Consider the following 18,662-nt stretch of genomic DNA (forward strand, 5'->3'; position numbering starts at 1 on the left):
AGCGAGAACTATAGCTGTCGTCTCAGCTCAAAAAGCAGTCTTTCGACAAGACCTGGCCGCGCGCAGAGTTTCCCCATAGGATAACGTTGTGCGCGCGGCCAGGTCTTGTCGACACGGCATGCCAATGCAGGCCGGATCGCGTCGCGCGCTTCTCTGGAATGCAGGGGGAGTCTGCAGAGAGGCGCGCGGTGCTGATCAACAGGCTGACAGAGACGGACCCGGGTAAGGGAATAGACACATTCCTCTTAGGTTTCGGTTCGTTTATCTCTTTCCGTGTGCGCGAGGCAGAAACAGCCGAGGGAGGCAGGCAGGCGGGACAGACGCTGTGAGTGCACCTTTGCACCTTTCTTTACATTTTGTTGCCCGTTCTGTAAGTCCTTTGTGTTTTATTTATTCTTTGACTTCTCATATGCCCCATTCATTGCGCCCTTCTCCTCTAATTTATTTCCAATTCCGTTTCACGTGCCTCCTCGAACTATGGTTTTCTCTTCCAAAGGGCTCCATGTTCCCGATTACCACTCTACCCCAGCCCTGTACTCTCTAACCCTTGTTAGTTTTGTTATGTATGGCGTTCCTTTTTGCTGTGGAGAACGTGGTTAACATTTTTCAACGGTGTTCGTCATTTCCTTTGTGGTGATCCGGAAGCTTGTCCAGAAAGCAGTTGAACGCAGGTTCATTTTGCCATTTTTGGTAAGGACACATTCTCTTTTGTAAAATAACTAAATACGGATAAATGATTGCATGAATCCTCTCCATCTAGTTTATGGCAGAGATAAATGCGTCTCTTAATTAGTTTGATTTTTGGGAGTACATCGTGTTAGCTTAAGGTACAAACCGGAACTGATATCCGATATCGAAACGTCTCCCTCCTGTCTGGGCTCTGTTTATCAAATGTGCAAGGCTACGGTTGATAGCGCCGGGGGCCGGGCCTGCGGCTGGCGTGGCACACTTACTGCATTGGGTTGCTGACTCCCTAGGCAGAGTAGAGGAGGACCTGGCGGCTATCCCATCGGTGGACTGCCGTTCAGTTGAAAGGAAAGCCTGGAGGGGAGGTGTGCTAGAGAGGGGCGCAGCTTTCATGGACTGAGGGGACTGCCATTGGAGCTTCCGAGTGTGTGATATGTGGGTCCCCCTCCTCCCGACACTGCTAACAGTACACCGGATGTCACCCCGGGGGGGTCCTGCACAAGAGCAGCACTCATCCTGAGTGACTCTTGCCTCTGGAGTTGTTGTACTGTTCACACCCGCACTCCCCTGTGGCTGGCGCACAGCCAGGCTTGAGTGATCGTGGGACTGGTGTTCCCGTGAACGGAGGTCGCTGGCGCTCCATGCGGTGGGTAAGAAAAACGTGCCATACTTGCCTTTGAACGGGCCTAGAATGGATTTGGCCCCACCTATGAATGCACTTTGCCCAGACAGTACTCCCTAACAGAGGGTTAGGACATAGGTGCATTGAACTGCTGTATTATCCACTGGGTCCCTGCTGATACCTACACTGTATCAACATAATCCCTGCTGTGCTGCAATATTTAGGCTGTTCACCCAGGGCCCTCATGACTTAACACCTGCTGCATCCTTCTGTGAACTACTATACCTCCCTGTCCCGGCTGCTACACTTGCTAGAGGGTCCTATTGTGCTGCAGTTGCTTGAGGCTGCTCGTGCTACTGCGCTCATTGTTGCTAAATGATGCAGGTATCGGGGTCTCTTCAACTACCATATCTTGACGACTGCTACACTAATACTGGCGCTGTGTATGGACAGCAGTGGGAGTTGAATGCCCCGCGGCCTTCCTCGCTGGTCTCATCACAGCTCTATCCCAGTTTTTGTATGCAAAAGTCACGTCTGTGTTCCTGAGGTCCTAGGGCTGCTTGTTTTGTTTTGAAACCATGATGCACTAAGAAAGTGAAAAGAATACATATGATGAACATGAATAAATGTTTGCTCATAAAACTTGTTTAAAATTTGTAGGCAATATTGCCTGAAAGCTGTGCGTAGCATAGCCCTTGGTTTCCAAGGGCTCATATTACACATTGTACATAGGGGATGTGGTACCCCTTCCCAATGCTCCGCACGCACACACTTTTGATCACATTCACTCATCACAACTACATAAAACCAATTTACCATAGGTGTGCAGACCCACCCACATTTCACGTTTCTGCACTTTACTTTTAAACATCTTCATCTAAAGCGCAGCATGCCACCATTGCTACAAAAATAAATACACATTTTTTTGGCCTACGATTTACAGACTTTTGTTGCAATTGGTGTTGCAATATTTAGCAATGCCAATAGCTCAAAATTAATTAATGCGAGACCTATTGCATTGCAAATGCTTGTTAATTGTGGCTGCTGTGGCAGCACTTTTCCGGGCCACAGTACAAGGCACAATTGAAAAAGGATGTTTCTGGCGACCTACATGGCAGTCACATCCTAATCTGGCGGGTGGTGCCGTAGACTACTTGTTGACCGGTCTCACTTTGGCAGTTGGATGGTCATCCGATTGTCATCGTAATGACCTAATAAGTTATTAAATTAGAATTTTTTCATTTGTATGAAAAATATATTGTTATTAAAGGTGCAATAGAGTAATAAAATATTATAGTTGATAAATTCTTGAATTGATTATGACATGTATTTTCTGTTTCTTTTTAACTGTTCTCCTAAGTTTGGTGTATTTTAGTAAATTGTTAATGGGTATTGTAAGCAATAGTTATTTTTTTTATTATTAATTATGATTGTGAAAAAGTATGTATTGTCTTGTAGGAATATACAGGGCCTCATTATGATGAGACTCGGAAAGCCTCCCACCATGGGTTTGACTTCCAACCGCCGCTTTACAATGCAAAAGCAAAAAGAACAATTGATGGACAGAATGCAGAACAATGTCATTCACTCACCCAAGTACAGAGATATGGGCCTAAATCCATTGTTGTTTTGCTCACCTTGCCATTTCAGTTTGGACCTAGCCATATGCAAATCAGTCTTGACCCTGCGCCCAATGGGTACAGTCCAGCCCGTACTGCCAGGTCAGGTCCTCCCTGGACTGGAAACAGGCACCCTAGGACCGGTTTAGGGGTTATACCCCTCTTCAGCCAGGATAGCTGGACTCCAGTGACATGGAGAGCACGGGACCCACATATGGGCATACCCATCCCACTTGGGTGTCAAATGCAAAAAGAGCAATTGATGGACAGAATGCAGAACAATGTCGTACATTCACCCCAGTACAGAGATATGGGCCTAAAGCCATCGTTTTTTGCTCACCATGCCATTCCAGTTTAAACCCAGCCACATGCAAATCAGTCTTGACCCTGTAGCCCATTGGAACAGTCCAGCCCGAATTGCCTTTGGACTGGAAACAAGCATCCTAGGACCGGTTTTGGGGTTTCACCTCTCTTCAGGCAGGATAGCTTGACTCCAGGGGTATGGAGAACACTGGACCCTCCTCTAGGCATACCCATAACACTCGATGTGACAAATGAAAAAAGAACAAATGATGGACAGAATGCAGAACAATGTCATACATTCACCCCAGTACAGAGATCTGGGCTTAAATCCATCGTTGATTTGCTCACCTTGTCATTCCAGTTTGAACCCATCCATATACAAATAAGTCTTGAATCTGTAGCCAATTTGAACATTCCAGCTACCAGGCCAGGTCCTACATACGGACTGGAAAAAAGCATCCTATGACATGTTTCGAGGTCTCACCCCTCTTCAGCCAGGATAGCTTGACTCCAGTGGCATGGAGAGCTTGGGGCCCATGTCTGGGCATTCCTGTCCCACTTGCGCAGACAAATGCAAAAACAACAATTGATGGACAGAATGCAGAACAATGTCATAAGTTCACCCCAGTACAGAGATCTGGGCCTAAATCCATAGTTTTTTGTGTTCACCATGCCATTGCAGTTTGAACCTAGCCATATGCAAATCAGTCTTGACCCTGTACTTTATGGGAATAGTCCAGCCCGAACTGCCAGGCCAGGTCCTCCCTGGACTGGAAAAAAGGATCCTAGGAAGAGTTTCGGGGTTTCACCCCTCTTCAGCCAGGATAGCTTGACTCCAGTGGCATGGAGAGCAAAGGACCCAGGTCTGGGAATACCGTCCCACTCGAGCTGAGAAATGCAAAAACAATTGATGGACAGAATGCAGGCCAATGTCTTACATTTACCCCAGTACAGAGATTCGGGCCTAAATCCATCGTTTTTTGCTCACCATGTCATTCCAGTTTGGACCCAGCCATATACAAATCAGTCTTGACCCTGCGCCCAATGGGAACAGTCCAGCCTCAACTTCCAGGCAAGGTCCTCTCTGGAATGGAAACAAGCATCCTAGGACCAGTTTTGGGGTTTCACCCCTCTTCAGCCAGAATAGCTTGAATTCAGTGGCATGGAGAGCACGGGACCCACGTCTGAGCATCCCCGTCCCACTCGGGTTGATAAATGCAAAAACAACAATTGATGGACAGAATGCAGACCAATGTCATACATTCACCCTAGTACAGAGATCTGGGCCTAAATCCATCGTTTTATTTGCTCACCATGCCATTCCAGTTTAAACCCAGCCATATGCAAATCAGTCTTGACCCTGTAACCAACGGGAACAGTCCAGCCCTAACTGCCAGGCCAGACCTCCATGTATGGGAAACACACATCCTAGGACCGGTTTTGGGGTTTCACTCCTCTTCAGCCAGGATAGCTTGGCTCCAGTGGCATGGAGAGCACTGGACCCACGTCTAGGCATACACATCCCACTCAAGCTGACAAATGCAAAAACAGCAATTGATGGACAGAATGCAGAACAATGTCATACATTCACACCAGTACAGAGATCTGGGCCTAAATCCATTGTTTTTTTGCTCACGATGCCATTCCAGTTTAAACACAGCAATATGCAAATCAGTCTTAACCCTGTAGCCAATCGGAACAGTCCAGCCCGAGGCCAGGTCCTCTCTGGACTGGAAACAAGCATCCTAGGACCGGTTTCGGAGTCTCACCTCTCTTCAGCCAGGGTAGCTTGACTTCAGTGGGCTGGAGAGCACGGGACCCACGTCTGGGCATACCCATCCCACTCGGGGTGACAAATGCAAATAGTACAATTGATGGACAGAATGCAGAACAATGTCATACATTCTACCCAGTACAGAGATTTGGGCCTAAATCCATCGTATTTTTCTCACCATGCCTTTCCAGTTTGAACCCCAGCCATGTGCAAATCAGTGTTGACCCTGTACCCAAAGGGAACAGTCCAGCCTCAACTTCCAGGCAAGGTCCTCTCTGGAATGGAAACAAGCATCCTAGGACCAGTTTTGGGGTTTCACCCCCCTTCAGCCAGAATAGCTTGAATTCAGTGGCATGGAGAGCACGGGACCCACGTCTGAGCATCCCCGTCCCACTCGGGTTGATAAATGCAAAAACAACAATTGATGGACAGAATGCAGACCAATGTCATACATTCACCCTAGTACAGAGATCTGGGCCTAAATCCATCGTTTTATTTGCTCACCATGCCATTCCAGTTTAAACCCAGCCATATGCAAATCAGTCTTGACCCTGTAACCAACGGGAACAGTCCAGCCCTAACTGCCAGGCCAGACCTCCATGTATGGGAAACACACATCCTAGGACCGGTTTTGGGGTTTCACTCCTCTTCAGCCAGGATAGCTTGGCTCCAGTGGCATGGAGAGCACTGGACCCATATCTGGGCATATCCGCCCCATTCGGGGTGACAAATGCAAAAACAACAATTGATGGACAGAATGCAGAACAATATCATACATTCACCCCCGTACAGAGATCTGTACCTAAATCCATCGTTTTTTTGCTCAGCATGCCATTCCAGTTTGAACCCAGCCATATGCAAATCAGTCTTGCCCCTGTACACAATGGGTAAAGATGGTCATATATCTTAAAGATCATGATAGAGATCCGTAGAAGGCTTTTACCACAAGTGGTAGGTGCATGGCTTGTTCTAAATCCCCTTTGAGCTGGTGCACATGACATTTGAATGCAATGTCCGGGTATCGTTTTCTTATTTTAATGGTGGTGTGACCCAGTGTAAATGACAGATGCACCTAGACCATATTCATGTTTTGGTAACAGGGGCAAAAAGGCTGACACGGTTGACCACAAGCGCCTCATCAAGGCCCTCAAAGAACGAGTAGGTGCGGATGACATGGTCCTGAAATGGTTTGACTCCTTCTTCCAGAACCGCTCCCAAAGAGTAAAAATAAAATCGTTCTCATCTGATCCTCTCCCTGTGACCAGAGGGGTCCCACAAGGATCCGTTCTCTCCCCTCAACTTTTCAACATATACATGGTCCCCCTCACCACCATACTGAAGAAAGCTAACATCCCTTTCCACCTCTACGCGGACGACACACAGATCTACATAGAAATAACGTCCTACAATGACATCCGAAGACTCAATAACGCTCTAAAAGAAATCCAAGACTGGCTAGGGATGAATCACCTCAAACTTAATCAAGGAAAAACAGAGATCCTCCTCATCTCCAACAAAGACAAACACCCACAAATAACTGAATGGTTGAAAGACATTGACGCCCTCAGTGGAAATCTCACCTTGACCAACTCAGTAAAATCCCTGGGAATCATCCTGGATCACAAACTAACTATGTAAAATCACATCAAGAACTCCGCGAAAAGCGCCTTCCTTAATCTGAAGCTCCTCAATAAAATCAAACCTCACATCCCACAAAAAGATCTCCAACAAGCCACGCAAGCATTGGTCCTGTCCAGACTGGACTATGGAATCGCAACCCTAACCGGCACAGCCATATCCCACCTAGCGCCACTAAAAACCACCCTCAATGCAGCAGCCAGAATGGTCTCAGGTGTAAGGAAATTCGACCACATATCCCCCGCACTCAACGACTTGAAATAGCTCCCAGTTGAAATGAGCGCAAACTTCAGAACAGCCTGTCTCACACACAAAGCCCTACACACAGGGAAACCGGAATATCTAGCCTCCAAACTCAAGAAAGCAGGTCAATCCAGAAATCTCAGAAGTTCAAACTCCCTACTACTCATCCCCCTGAAACCCCGGAAACAAAGAACCGCCAGACGCTCTTTTGCCGGCAACGCCTCGAAAATTTGGAACTGCATCCCAGTGGACATCAGAACTATGCCGTCCTTTCCTGAATTCAAGAACCGCCTAAAGATCCTCTACCTCAACCGTGCATTCCCGAACTCTACCTCAATAGCGCAACCGAGAACCTTAACTACCTCATAAACACTACCTCAACAGCGCGATTGGAACCTTGACTACCTCATAAACACTACCTCAAATCCGCCCCTCAGGCGGCTGTTAATTCGCTGAACTTGTATGATTTCTGTCTATTTTTTTACTGTACTATTTCGCACTCGTTTCTCCCAAACAAAATGTGAAGCGCTCCGATACCCTTGGGTCTGGCCAGCGCTATAGAAAACTCCAAAAAGAAATAAATAAATAAAAATTTTGCAATATAAAGATATAAATGATTTTAGGGATTATCTGTTCCTATTGAGAGTTCAAAACTCTTCTGAAACATCCTGGACAAGAAGGAGACTACTAGCAATATATAGAGTTTAGCAAATGAGGGACATCCACCAAAAACTAACATGGGCTGTATTATGCATGTGCCCCGGGGGCACAACAGGCGTTTGCACCAGCTTTGTGCGCCCCCGGTGCACTTTGGTATTTCAGAAGAGGAAGCAGACGCTTGTGCGTACCCTTCTGTAATACCGATGGTACTGGCGCACATAAAGCACTAGCGCTATTCCCAGAGGGCTTCCATCATGTGCATGGGGGTGTGCCCCATGCAAATTAGGGAACCCCTTTGCCTCTGCACCAGCGTTGTATTACAGACATGAGCGCAGAGATGAAGAAGCTCTCAGGAGGCGCACTGACAGAGCGCTACCTGAAACGTGACTGAGTGCGTCTCACCTGAAAGGTGGCCCACGGTCAGCACTCTGGAGGGGGAAAAGGGGTTCCATGGGCCACCCAGACATCCCCTTGCAGGCAGGTGCAGTCACTCCCTGCAGCCACCTGCAAGGGGATCTCTAATACAAACAATGAAAATGCTCCATGTACATAACACATTCCCTGATGTCCCATCTACCTTATTTAGAGTGCACAGAGGTCTAATGCATTAAAAATGGCAGATGCGACATGTGCTACTTTTTGCAGGTGTACCGTATCCACCAAACCCTAACTGGGGTCCTTAGTGAAGTGGTTCAGGGGTGCAAAGACACATTTTGCCAGCCCTCTTACAAACCAGGAGGCTTGCACTTCCTATTGCACATTCTTATGTTATGGTACACATTTTTACAAAGTGCTTGTATGCCCCGAGGTGCGCCTTGTTGCTAGCTGATGAAGAATAAAACAGCAGAGTTATTAACATATGAAAAGCCAAGTCTTGAGAGCCATTGCTAGTTAATCAGATGGCTATCAACAACCCATCAGTTTATTTATATTTTATTTGCTATTGGTTGCTCTATGATCCTCATTTCAAGGCTTTGAAATCCTTACATTTTTGCCAAGTGAGCCTCATAGAAGATTCAGGAAGATCAGCTGAACCTGACTGGATCCCCTCAAGTACTTGATAAACTGCCCCCACTTGGCACATGAGCAATCCATAAAAATACCTGTCTGTTTTTAAGACCCCAAGTTGACCCTGTCACGTTCTCATGTGGCACTGTCCTGTACAGTGCTGAGTACTAGCAATCAGCTGTGCAACATACTAGATCATTACCTAAAAAGAAACAGATACAAATATGAGAATAATATTAGCAGTGTCTATATTCACACTATCCTTGCCATGCCAATTTGATTTAGGTCAATGATATCCCAAATCCGCTCTCCATTAATGGAGTATAGATTTATTAATGTGAAGTAACATTAATTTTACAAAGGACAAAGATGCCATTGAACGTCAATTCACCAAAATACAAAGTGCAGCAGGATTGATGTTATGAACCCTTAGACCCCAGATGACCCCAGGTAATTTGCCTCTCAGCCATTCAACAGCCTGCCCTTGTTTTTGAGGGGTTAGATGAAAGTAATGGAGAATAAACTGATGAGGGTAAACAACTATTGGGTTTCTGTTCTTGCTGCCTTCATGATCTTTGAGAGTAGAGAGCAAGGGGACTAAAGGTAAAGCCACAGGTAGAGTGCATTTGCAGCATGACATGTGATGTCTAGTCCCATCTTCATTTCGAACACATCTTCCTATACCTTTCAATCGGACTCTTCCTATAGTATGTGTTAGATGTAGGTTTTGGTGTTTATATAGCCTGAATTAGTGGAGATGCTGCACAGTGTAATAGGGTCGATACTAATGTACAACAGCATAATGGACCACAATGAGATCAGGTACAATCGTGTGAGGAGAGTCTAAGGACAGATTCTGCAATAGGGCTTGGGTGGAGCCGGGAGGGTTCTTATTGACAAATTGTGTGATGCTTCTCAAAGAGAGTATTCTGCTACCTACGGCACTGCAGGTCCTGAGCCTGATATGTAGAGTATGCATCCCGCTCTACAGAGGTTAAGGTACAAGAATGACATGTAGATAGATTATACTTCCTGTTCTACAGAGCTGATGATGCATGCCTGATATGTAGCTACATTATCCTTCCTGTTCTACAGAGCTGGAAGGTACAATCCTTATCTTTAGATAGATTATACTTCCGGTTCTACAGAGCTGAAGGTGCAAGCCTGATATGTGGAAAGATTCTACTTCCGGTTCTACAGAGCTGAAGGTGCAAGCCTGATATGTGGAAAGATTCTACTTCCGGTTCTACAGAGCTGAAGGTGCAAGCCTGATATGTAGATAGATTATATTTCTTGTTCTACAGAGCTGAAATGTACAAGCCTGATCTGTAGATAGATTCTACACACTGTGGGGCATATTATCAAGAAACTGAGTTAAAATTATCGCCGCTTTAGTGGCAGCAAACTGCCGCTAAAGCGGCGATAATGGGCTTGATAATATGCCGTAGAGAATTCCTATAGAAGTCCTTGTTCAAACCAGAACATGGGCTTCTATGGGAATTCACAAGGGCATATTATCAAGCCCATTATCGCCGCTTTAGCGGCAGTTTCCTGCCGCTAAAGCGGCGATAATTTTAACTCAGTTTCTTGATAATATGCCCCTGAGTGTTTGCTGATAGAAAGGTTCCTTACGCCTCTCATCACTTTTTGCAGAGCACCTCAGTATTATTTAAACGCTACAGAAGGTAATTCATGCAATGACATTAAACTAGAGCTAAAGGCGTTCCATAAGAAATGTGTCAAAGATTATTGCAGAGCACTCTTTTGTCTCCAGGCCGGATCTCATGCCACTTTTGCCCACCTTTGAGAATTACATGAAGCTCGAAATAAAGACAAGCTCAATTAGACGGCAGAAGATGCATTGAAAGACGCTGTCACCTTGGTGCAAAGCACACAGTATTGATGGTGCTATGAAGGTGGCAGGAAAAAATTGATCTATTTAGTGTAATTTTTTCCTCCCATTCCAGCCAGGAGAGTGTGAAGATTACAGGGGAGCAGGCAGTTCTGTATGAGCAAACATGAATTGCAATTGTTTGACTGATTGCCCATTTCACTGTAAATATGAAATCCAGTTTATCACATAAAACTACAGTCATGCACTGCTTCCACGGTGCTGGAGAATCTGCGGCTGCTGTACCCATATACAGCAAAATGCATGATATTCATTCTTCACGGCTAACTATGCCACAGTATATGCTGTCATGCAAGGAATCCTTGACAATCAAAAGCTGAATCTGCATGCCTCAGTGTGTACTGTGCAGTTTGTTTCAGTTTTTTCTTCGACAACAGCAGAGAACAGAAACTGGTCATCACAATGAAGGACCATAATCAGTTTATATAGGAGAATACATTTGTTGACGCTTCCTCCTCCAGCTATCATTTTCATCTGTGAAACTTTTCTGTGTCTCTTATATGTCTTTGCGTAGTAGGAAGCAGTGATGGAAACAGAAAAAGTTTACTCTAGAATACCTGTTACCTGGCCCTGCCTGCACCACTTGCTTGTGCCTAGTCTTCCGCATAGGTCTGGCTCTTGCGGACCCCGCTCTGACTTTATCCAAGGCTCCCAGTCTTACACTCCTGCCTCCCTCTTCTTTCTATCTTGTTTCTCTTACTCTCTCTTTTAACTGTCTGTGTCTACTTTTCACTCACTCTTTGCTTTGCTTTTTGTCTTGCTCTGTAACTACTTTCCTCTAACTCTTTGCTATTTCTCTCAATGATTTTGTCCTGCTCTCTGATTACTCAACAGGTCTAGCTTACCTTCACCACTGCCTCAAACCTCCAAATAACTTTGATCTGCATTCCAGGCAAAAACACACTTTTCTTGCATCAAAAAGACAAGAAGTGGAGGAAGCTCCTTCTCATCCCTTGCAGCCAAGACCAGGAACGGCTTTCTGAAACACCTCAGAACCTCCCCCTCCATTATGATCTTCCAAGGGAAACTCAAGACATGACTCTTCCCGACGAAACTGGCATGATCTCCTTCTCCTCCCTCAGGAACACCCTACTCGGCTCCTGGATACCGTCATGGGTGATTAGCTGTGCTCTACAAATTTTCATAACATAACAAGACCTTTCCTCTCACTCTGTGCTCTACTTTCAGCTTCTTCGCTCGTCAATGTCCTCTCACCCTAACACACTCACTCTTGCTCGCTTCTCTCCCACTCTTCACTTTTCTTCTTTTTTTGCCTTTTTTCTTTGCTCACCTCATTAACTTTTGCCATTTTTTCTGCTTTTCCCTCCTTGATTGCCCCTTGCTACAACCTTTTTGCTTTTCCTGCTCTTGCCTCTCACTTCTGAGCTCTTTGCTCCCTGCAACCTTTCTGCTTTTTCCCTGTGATCCCACCTGCTTTTTCTGCCACTCCTGACACCCACTTCAGCTCTGCCCACTGACCCCGGAGCTCCACACACTCCACTCCTACTGTATGGCAGCCATATGCAGCGAGTATGCTGCTGGTGCACCAAAGGTACACCAGAGTCAACCGCATCTGCCGCATGTCTGCAAGGACCCCAGGCCAACCTCCCACCCACCTCAACCTTAGATGCTACTCCACCACAACCCTCCATGCCCTGAACTCCTGACACCTCAAAGTACTGTTGCCAGACCTCCCTGGCTGACTTTGAAACCGCCATTTCTGTGGTACTCCTCCCAACCACGCTCCTTCCAACCTCCCCCTTTCTCCACCTCTTGACATACATGACCATGCACTCCACACTACCTCCCCGGCAGCTCTCAGCCTTCCCTGTTCTGCCTCCCCCTCAATACCTGTTCACTCACCAGACATGCCACTGAAGTCTGGGACTTCCTGCCTGACCATTCACCAGTCCTGATTTACCTGACGGAAACCTAGATCACCCTGACACCAACCTCCAACCTCCAACATCACTTTTGCAATACCTCTCCAAAACCTCCTCCCAGATACAAAATCTTAAGACAGGACAGAGTCTACAAATCCAAATGAGGATTTGACAAAGAGAACATCCACTGGTGACCTAAAATATCACTTGGAGTACCTTAAAGACCTGACAACATCTGGACTCACCCAGTGAGTGAATGACCCCATGCGTGTTGCCATACACCTCCTGGATCAATTTTTCACCCATTTCAACAACATTTCGGTGGATAAGCCCACGCTCTTCACCTGAACCAAGAATGCCCTCATCAATTTCAGCCTAATCATCCCCCACTAAGACATCGATTCCAGCATTGGTAGAGAACTGTAATAAGATTGCGCACTGCTTTTTATCCAAAGTAGCTAAAATGTATGAGACTTTCCCTCTTGAAGCAAGAAGTACCTTGAGTCTTGACGCTTTACCATCGAATTCAGTCAGAGCCTTCAGTCTTGAAGAGTTCACAGTTCCTAACTAAGAAAACTTGAAGAACTTGGTATATGGTATTAAATATGGTTCTCCTTTAGATCCTGCACAAAGGCTCTGATATAATGTGATTTCTCCACATATCTAACAATGACTTGCCCTCTCATTTAATACTGGAGAGATTCCTTTGTAATTAAGCAAGCTATATTTCTACCATTACAAAATCCTATGCCACTAGATAACTTACGTCCTTACTCCTTACTCCTGACTCTCCCCAAAATAGCAGAGAAGGTGGTAAACAACGAACTCACTGATTATATCATCACAAATGAACTTCACCATCCCACCATGTCGGGTTTTAGGACGTACTACTCAACAGAATCTGCTCTTTGCTAGCCACTGAAACTTTAAGGAAATGAGCTGATGCAGGTCAAATGGCTGTACTGATCCTTTTGGACTTAAGTGTGGTCTTTGACACAGTCTCCCATAGTCTCTTCTCCCAAAGACTCAGCCATTGCAGGATTGTAGCCATATCGCTCCGCTGGCTATGTTCCAATCTTCATGACCACAGCTTTCAGGTGTCTCGAGAAGCCTTTCGTATTGGAAAGTATGCCTTTAGTGCAAGGTGTCCCACAGGGCTCTGTTTTAAGCCCAAATTTGTTCAACCTGTTTATTGGCCCACTTGCAGATATTGTAGAACAGCACAAGGTGATTATTCTGTCATATGCAGACGACACACAACTTATAGGCATGCTGTATCAAAACCCTGAAGCCACAGCATCTTGCTTCATCTTATGCTTAAAAGAGCTATCTACTTGGATGGCTTATCACTGCCTTAAAGTAAATTGCTATTTTACTGAGGTGCTTATTGTAGGGAAGTCGCCATCTATATGGTCATTGGCATGGTAGCTCACACCCCTGGGTCAGATCCCTGCTCCCAGAAAAACCATTACAAATCTGGGGATTTGGTTCAACACTGACCTTTCCTTCGGACACCAAATCAGAATAGTTGCCGGCAAGTGCTTCACCATTCTTAAAATGCTAAGGAAACGGATTGACCTTCTACCTCGTCAGCTGGAATGACCATTGTGTATGCACTGGTCACATCGCAACTGGACTACAGGAATGTCCTATAACTGGACCTGAACAAAGGGAGTCTGCTGAGACTCCAGCACATTCAGAACACAGCAGCTCACATGGTATTAGATCTTCCTAGCACTCAATATCTTACACTGGCTACCAGTCGAAAATAGGGTCACACCTTACCTTCGATCTAGCACCCTCAGGTCATGCGGAACTTTACAAGCAAAGGCTCCCAGAATCCGGACAGGTAGAATGGGTGCTTGTTCTTCCCCCAGACCCCAGACCCCCTGTCCCCCAGACCCCCTCCTTGATGGAATGGAACCTGCACCCCCCACCCCTAGCGCCTTGAGACCCTTACGGGTGAGTAGTTGCGCTTTAACAAACTCCTGATTGATTGATTGATTGATTGATGGTTATTTCAGCTATTTGGCTGCTAAAGTGTGGTACTCCCTACCAACCCCATTGAAAACATGCTTGGCAGAACAAGCTTTTCACAAAAACTAAAAACTTTGCTATTTAGGTCTCTGTCTTAGTTCCTTTTGCTGCATATTGCCCTTTTTCTTGATTCCAAATGGTCTGATTCTACTGCAGGGACACACATGTTGGTGTAATCAGGCGCTCTGAAATGGCATTTCATTTATTCATTCACCATCATGGAACAGCACCCCCCATTCCCTCTCTCCCCCTACAAAATTTGAAAAGGATTCCAGAAAGAATATGACCCTCAGAGCTTCTAGCCCACCAACCATAACCACAATGACCTCACATGATCCATCACCAACTATGAAGCCTGGATCATGTCCTACGATAAGCCCACCACTGCCACCAGGACCAGGCTGCAAGGGACTTGGTATGCATAAGAAGTTAGACTCACCCATCCGCCACCACACAAAAATCAACCTCAGATGGAGACAGACCCACGACGACACTGAAGAATGCACCTACAATTCAGTCACATGTTCTACCATCAGAAAATCAGATCCACAAATTGATTAGCAATCACCAAATACATTGATAACAGTACTAACAATGGAAAGTAAATCTTTGCTTCTCTGAAGGATTTACTACACCTACTGCACGCTCCACAACCATCACTCATTCACAGGACCTCTGCACCTGACTCTAGCAGTTTTTAAGCAACAAGATAAGCAGCATCTACAGCACCCTCAACCTGCAGCTGGACCCATCCACCAGCACCGACTTCCTGCCTATTGAGATGAGCCTCCAGTAGTCCACCATGACCAACTGTGCAACCATCACATCAGAAACCATAGCAATCATGTGCTCCATCCACTCAGGAGGATCACATAACCCCTCTAATTAAAACTCGTCTTCACCAAAGGACTGGCACTCATCAGCTGATCCCAATACTGAACACCTCCATCTGCACAGTCACTTTCCCAGACATCTGGAAGCACTCTACAATACTCTCCTCCAAAAAAAACCTCAGCAAACCCAAAAGCGTTGGCCAACTACCACCTGATCTTCTTGCTGCTCTACCTTGCTAAACTGTTTTGGACAAAATCATCTACAAGCAACTTGATGACCACCTCAACCCCACCCATTCAGGTGCAACCAAAGCACTTATATTACCCTAATTGCCGCCACAAACAGGATTTGACTGATCCTTGTGAGAAATTGTGTTGTTGGTTGATTGAAGTGAAACCTTTCTCAAGCAACAGCCACAATCCTTGTCAGGGTGAACTACGAAATATCACTAAACTAATCCGTGCTTAACCCTATAGTGGCTTGGCACAAAGCAGACACTCTTGACTTAGAGGCATTGTGTGAAGTATTTATGCAGCAATTTAACAGTAATAAAGTAAAAACACAATACAAGTAAATTCATACTCCAAGTTAGCAAAATAGAATAATTTCTAATAAACTATTTGACACCAAAATGACAATAATCCAATCATAAAACCGGAGTTATGAATTTTTAAATTTTAAAGTAAAAAATAGTGCATAATGTTTTAAAGTGCCAATCACACACATCTGATCACACGAGACTGAGACAAAATTGGAAGTTATGGACAGCTGCGATTTAGTGCAGGTCGTATGCACAAAGTCTTCGCTTACCTTCGGATTTATAAGACTTTTTTAAGTAAAATGTCTGAGAAGGTAAAGTTCAGCAGGGCAAATCAGCCAGTAGTGTCCGAGGAGGAGGCGTTGTCATTAGGGACTGCTGGGTAAAGTCGCTGTGAAGATTTCTGCTTTCAGACTTAGGGCCAGATTTATCTTTCTTGCACACAGTGCAATGCAGGAAGTCCCCTTGCTGCACTGTATGTAAAGGAAAGGGCAAAAAAGGTCCATATTTACCATTTACAGCACATTCCTGTCCTTTCCTAGTGCTAGCGCACTTGTAGCTGTCTAGAACCAATGCAAGTACTCTTTTGTCATGGTGCAAGTTTGCCTGCGCTGTAGACAGGATTGTTTTTTTGCAGGAAGGTACACCTTCTTAAACAAAAACAATGCTGAGAGGCGTTTTCCTCTTTCTATGTGTGCTGCAGAATGCAGCACATGTAGAAAGAGGAAAAAACGAGGAGAATTATCTTTATCACCTATGGAGGCTTAGCATTTTGACGCATCCCCAGGTCTACCACTAATGATAATTCTGGTTTATGCACCAAAATCATTGGGTGGATGCATGGGAACACCCACGCCCACCCATGGAACACTTACCTGCCGTGGAATAGCAAATAGCAGGGATTTTCGCTGCCTTGCTTTAATCTAGATGTATCAAGCCATGCAAAGTGGCCTTGTGTGGCTTGATAAATCTCATTTAGGTTTCGCGCCCCACTTGTGCTCCTTTGCGTTGCCCTAGTGTGATTTAAAACCTTAATAAATCTGGCCTTCAGTCTTTATTATGGAAGTTGAAAATCTTCAGCAGGATGAAGCTGCAGGCAGTAGCCGGCAGTAGCCGATTAGTGCTCCACAAGGCTGAATACTCCTTCTGCAAGAAGTTGCTGAAAAGGATTTTCTGCTGTGGTGAAGAATGTAGCACAAGATGCTGCTAAGTCAGGCCAACCTGCGATGAACCTTGGGCGGATCTATGGGAAGAGAGGTCCCAGCCTCCTTTCGGTTCTCAGGGCACTTTTTGGTTTGAAAATGTTCAAGTATCAAGTTTTAAATTCTAGCTTTCTGGGCACCTTCAGCACCATTTCCAAAGGTCCAGGAATGGAAGAGCATAACTTGGATGGACAGCACTTACTCAGGCTGGTTCCAGGTCTGGGTTCATGATGGTAAGCGCCTTTTCTGTACGTCAAGCTCTGATCAGGAGGCCAGTCAATTAGCCCTTCAAGTCCCTATGAAAGTTCTGGGTTCATGCAGAGAAGCAGGTCTTAAGCAACAGGCCAGTCCACTGAGGGCAGAAGGAAGGCTACAGGCATCAGGGCATTCTCCTTGGTACAGCTGGATAGTCCTCTGAAGTACACAGTAAGCTACAGGCAGCAGGACACTTCGCTGCAACTCCTTCTACAGGCCCAGAAGTGAACTGAATACTGGGTCTGACGGTCCTATTTTTATACCTGCTGCCAGCTTTGAAGTAGAAGAAATATCTGAAGTTTTCCCCCCATGGAAGCGTTTGGAATTTCCTGCCTTCCTGTCCTGGTCCCAGGCAGTCTGCAGTCACAATAGTCTAGCGTGAAATTCTTTTGTGTTTGTGCTGAGGCATTGTCTTTGAAGTACAAGTGGGACTGTGAACAGATCCACCCCGTCATCCTGCAAGATGGCCCATCCTGCCAACACTCAGTCCTTCTACTGTGTGGCTTGCTGGACGAAATACACAAAGGCCAATAGGTAACTATACCTAGTCATGTGTCCCAGGAACAGGCTGCAAGCACCAGATGATTAGAACAAGAACATGGCAACTTTCTAAAAGTAGCGTTTTCCAGATTGTGACTTTTAAAATTCAACTACCCAGTTGGGAAAAACAGATTTTTGAGTTTTTCACTACCAGAACAAGTAAAACCTAAAAGTACATATACAACCTTTTAAATACAATGCATCCTGCCTTACAGGCTGTTCAGACCCACCATAGGGGTGATCTACATGTATTAAAAAGGAGATGTAGGCTTAGCAAACAGTTCATTTTACCAAGTGAAATTAGCAATTTAACATTGGTCTCAGATTGCAATGGCAAGCCTGGGAAATGTTTAAGGGACTGCTTAAGTGGGTGGGACAATAGGTGCTGCAGGCTCACCAGCAGTCTTTAATTTACCAGCCCTGGGTAGACGGTTTATCACATTACTAGAGTCTTACATGTAAACTAAATATGCTAATCAGGTGTATGCCAATGTCACCATGTTTTAGGGAGTGAGCAGAAGCACTTTAGCACTGCTTAGCGGCGGTAAAGTGCATAGAGTTCTAAAGACAACAAAAACAAAATCAGCAGAATAGGAAGGGAGAAGGCAAAAATGGTTGGAGGAAGATCACCCTAAGGCTGACCAGTCTAACAATCACGAAAAATGGAGAAACAGCATCCTTCATCCTGCGTGACATATCCGGTACTTTTAACACCATTTCCTACACTATCCTCATTTAGAGCTTCCACAAAGCCAGCATAAAGGGACCTGTGCTCCACTGTATCTTTTCCTTCCTCACCTGCCACATTCAGACAGTCTGCCTCACTTCTTACACCTTGACTGTCACCATTTGAATCTGTGTAGTACCCTGAGTGTCTTCTCTCAGCTCTGAACTGATCATCATCTGC

The sequence above is a fragment of the Lissotriton vulgaris genome, chromosome 3_1 (assembly GCF_964263255.1).
Source record: "Lissotriton vulgaris chromosome 3_1, aLisVul1.2, whole genome shotgun sequence".
Lineage (NCBI taxonomy): Eukaryota > Metazoa > Chordata > Amphibia > Caudata > Salamandridae > Lissotriton > Lissotriton vulgaris.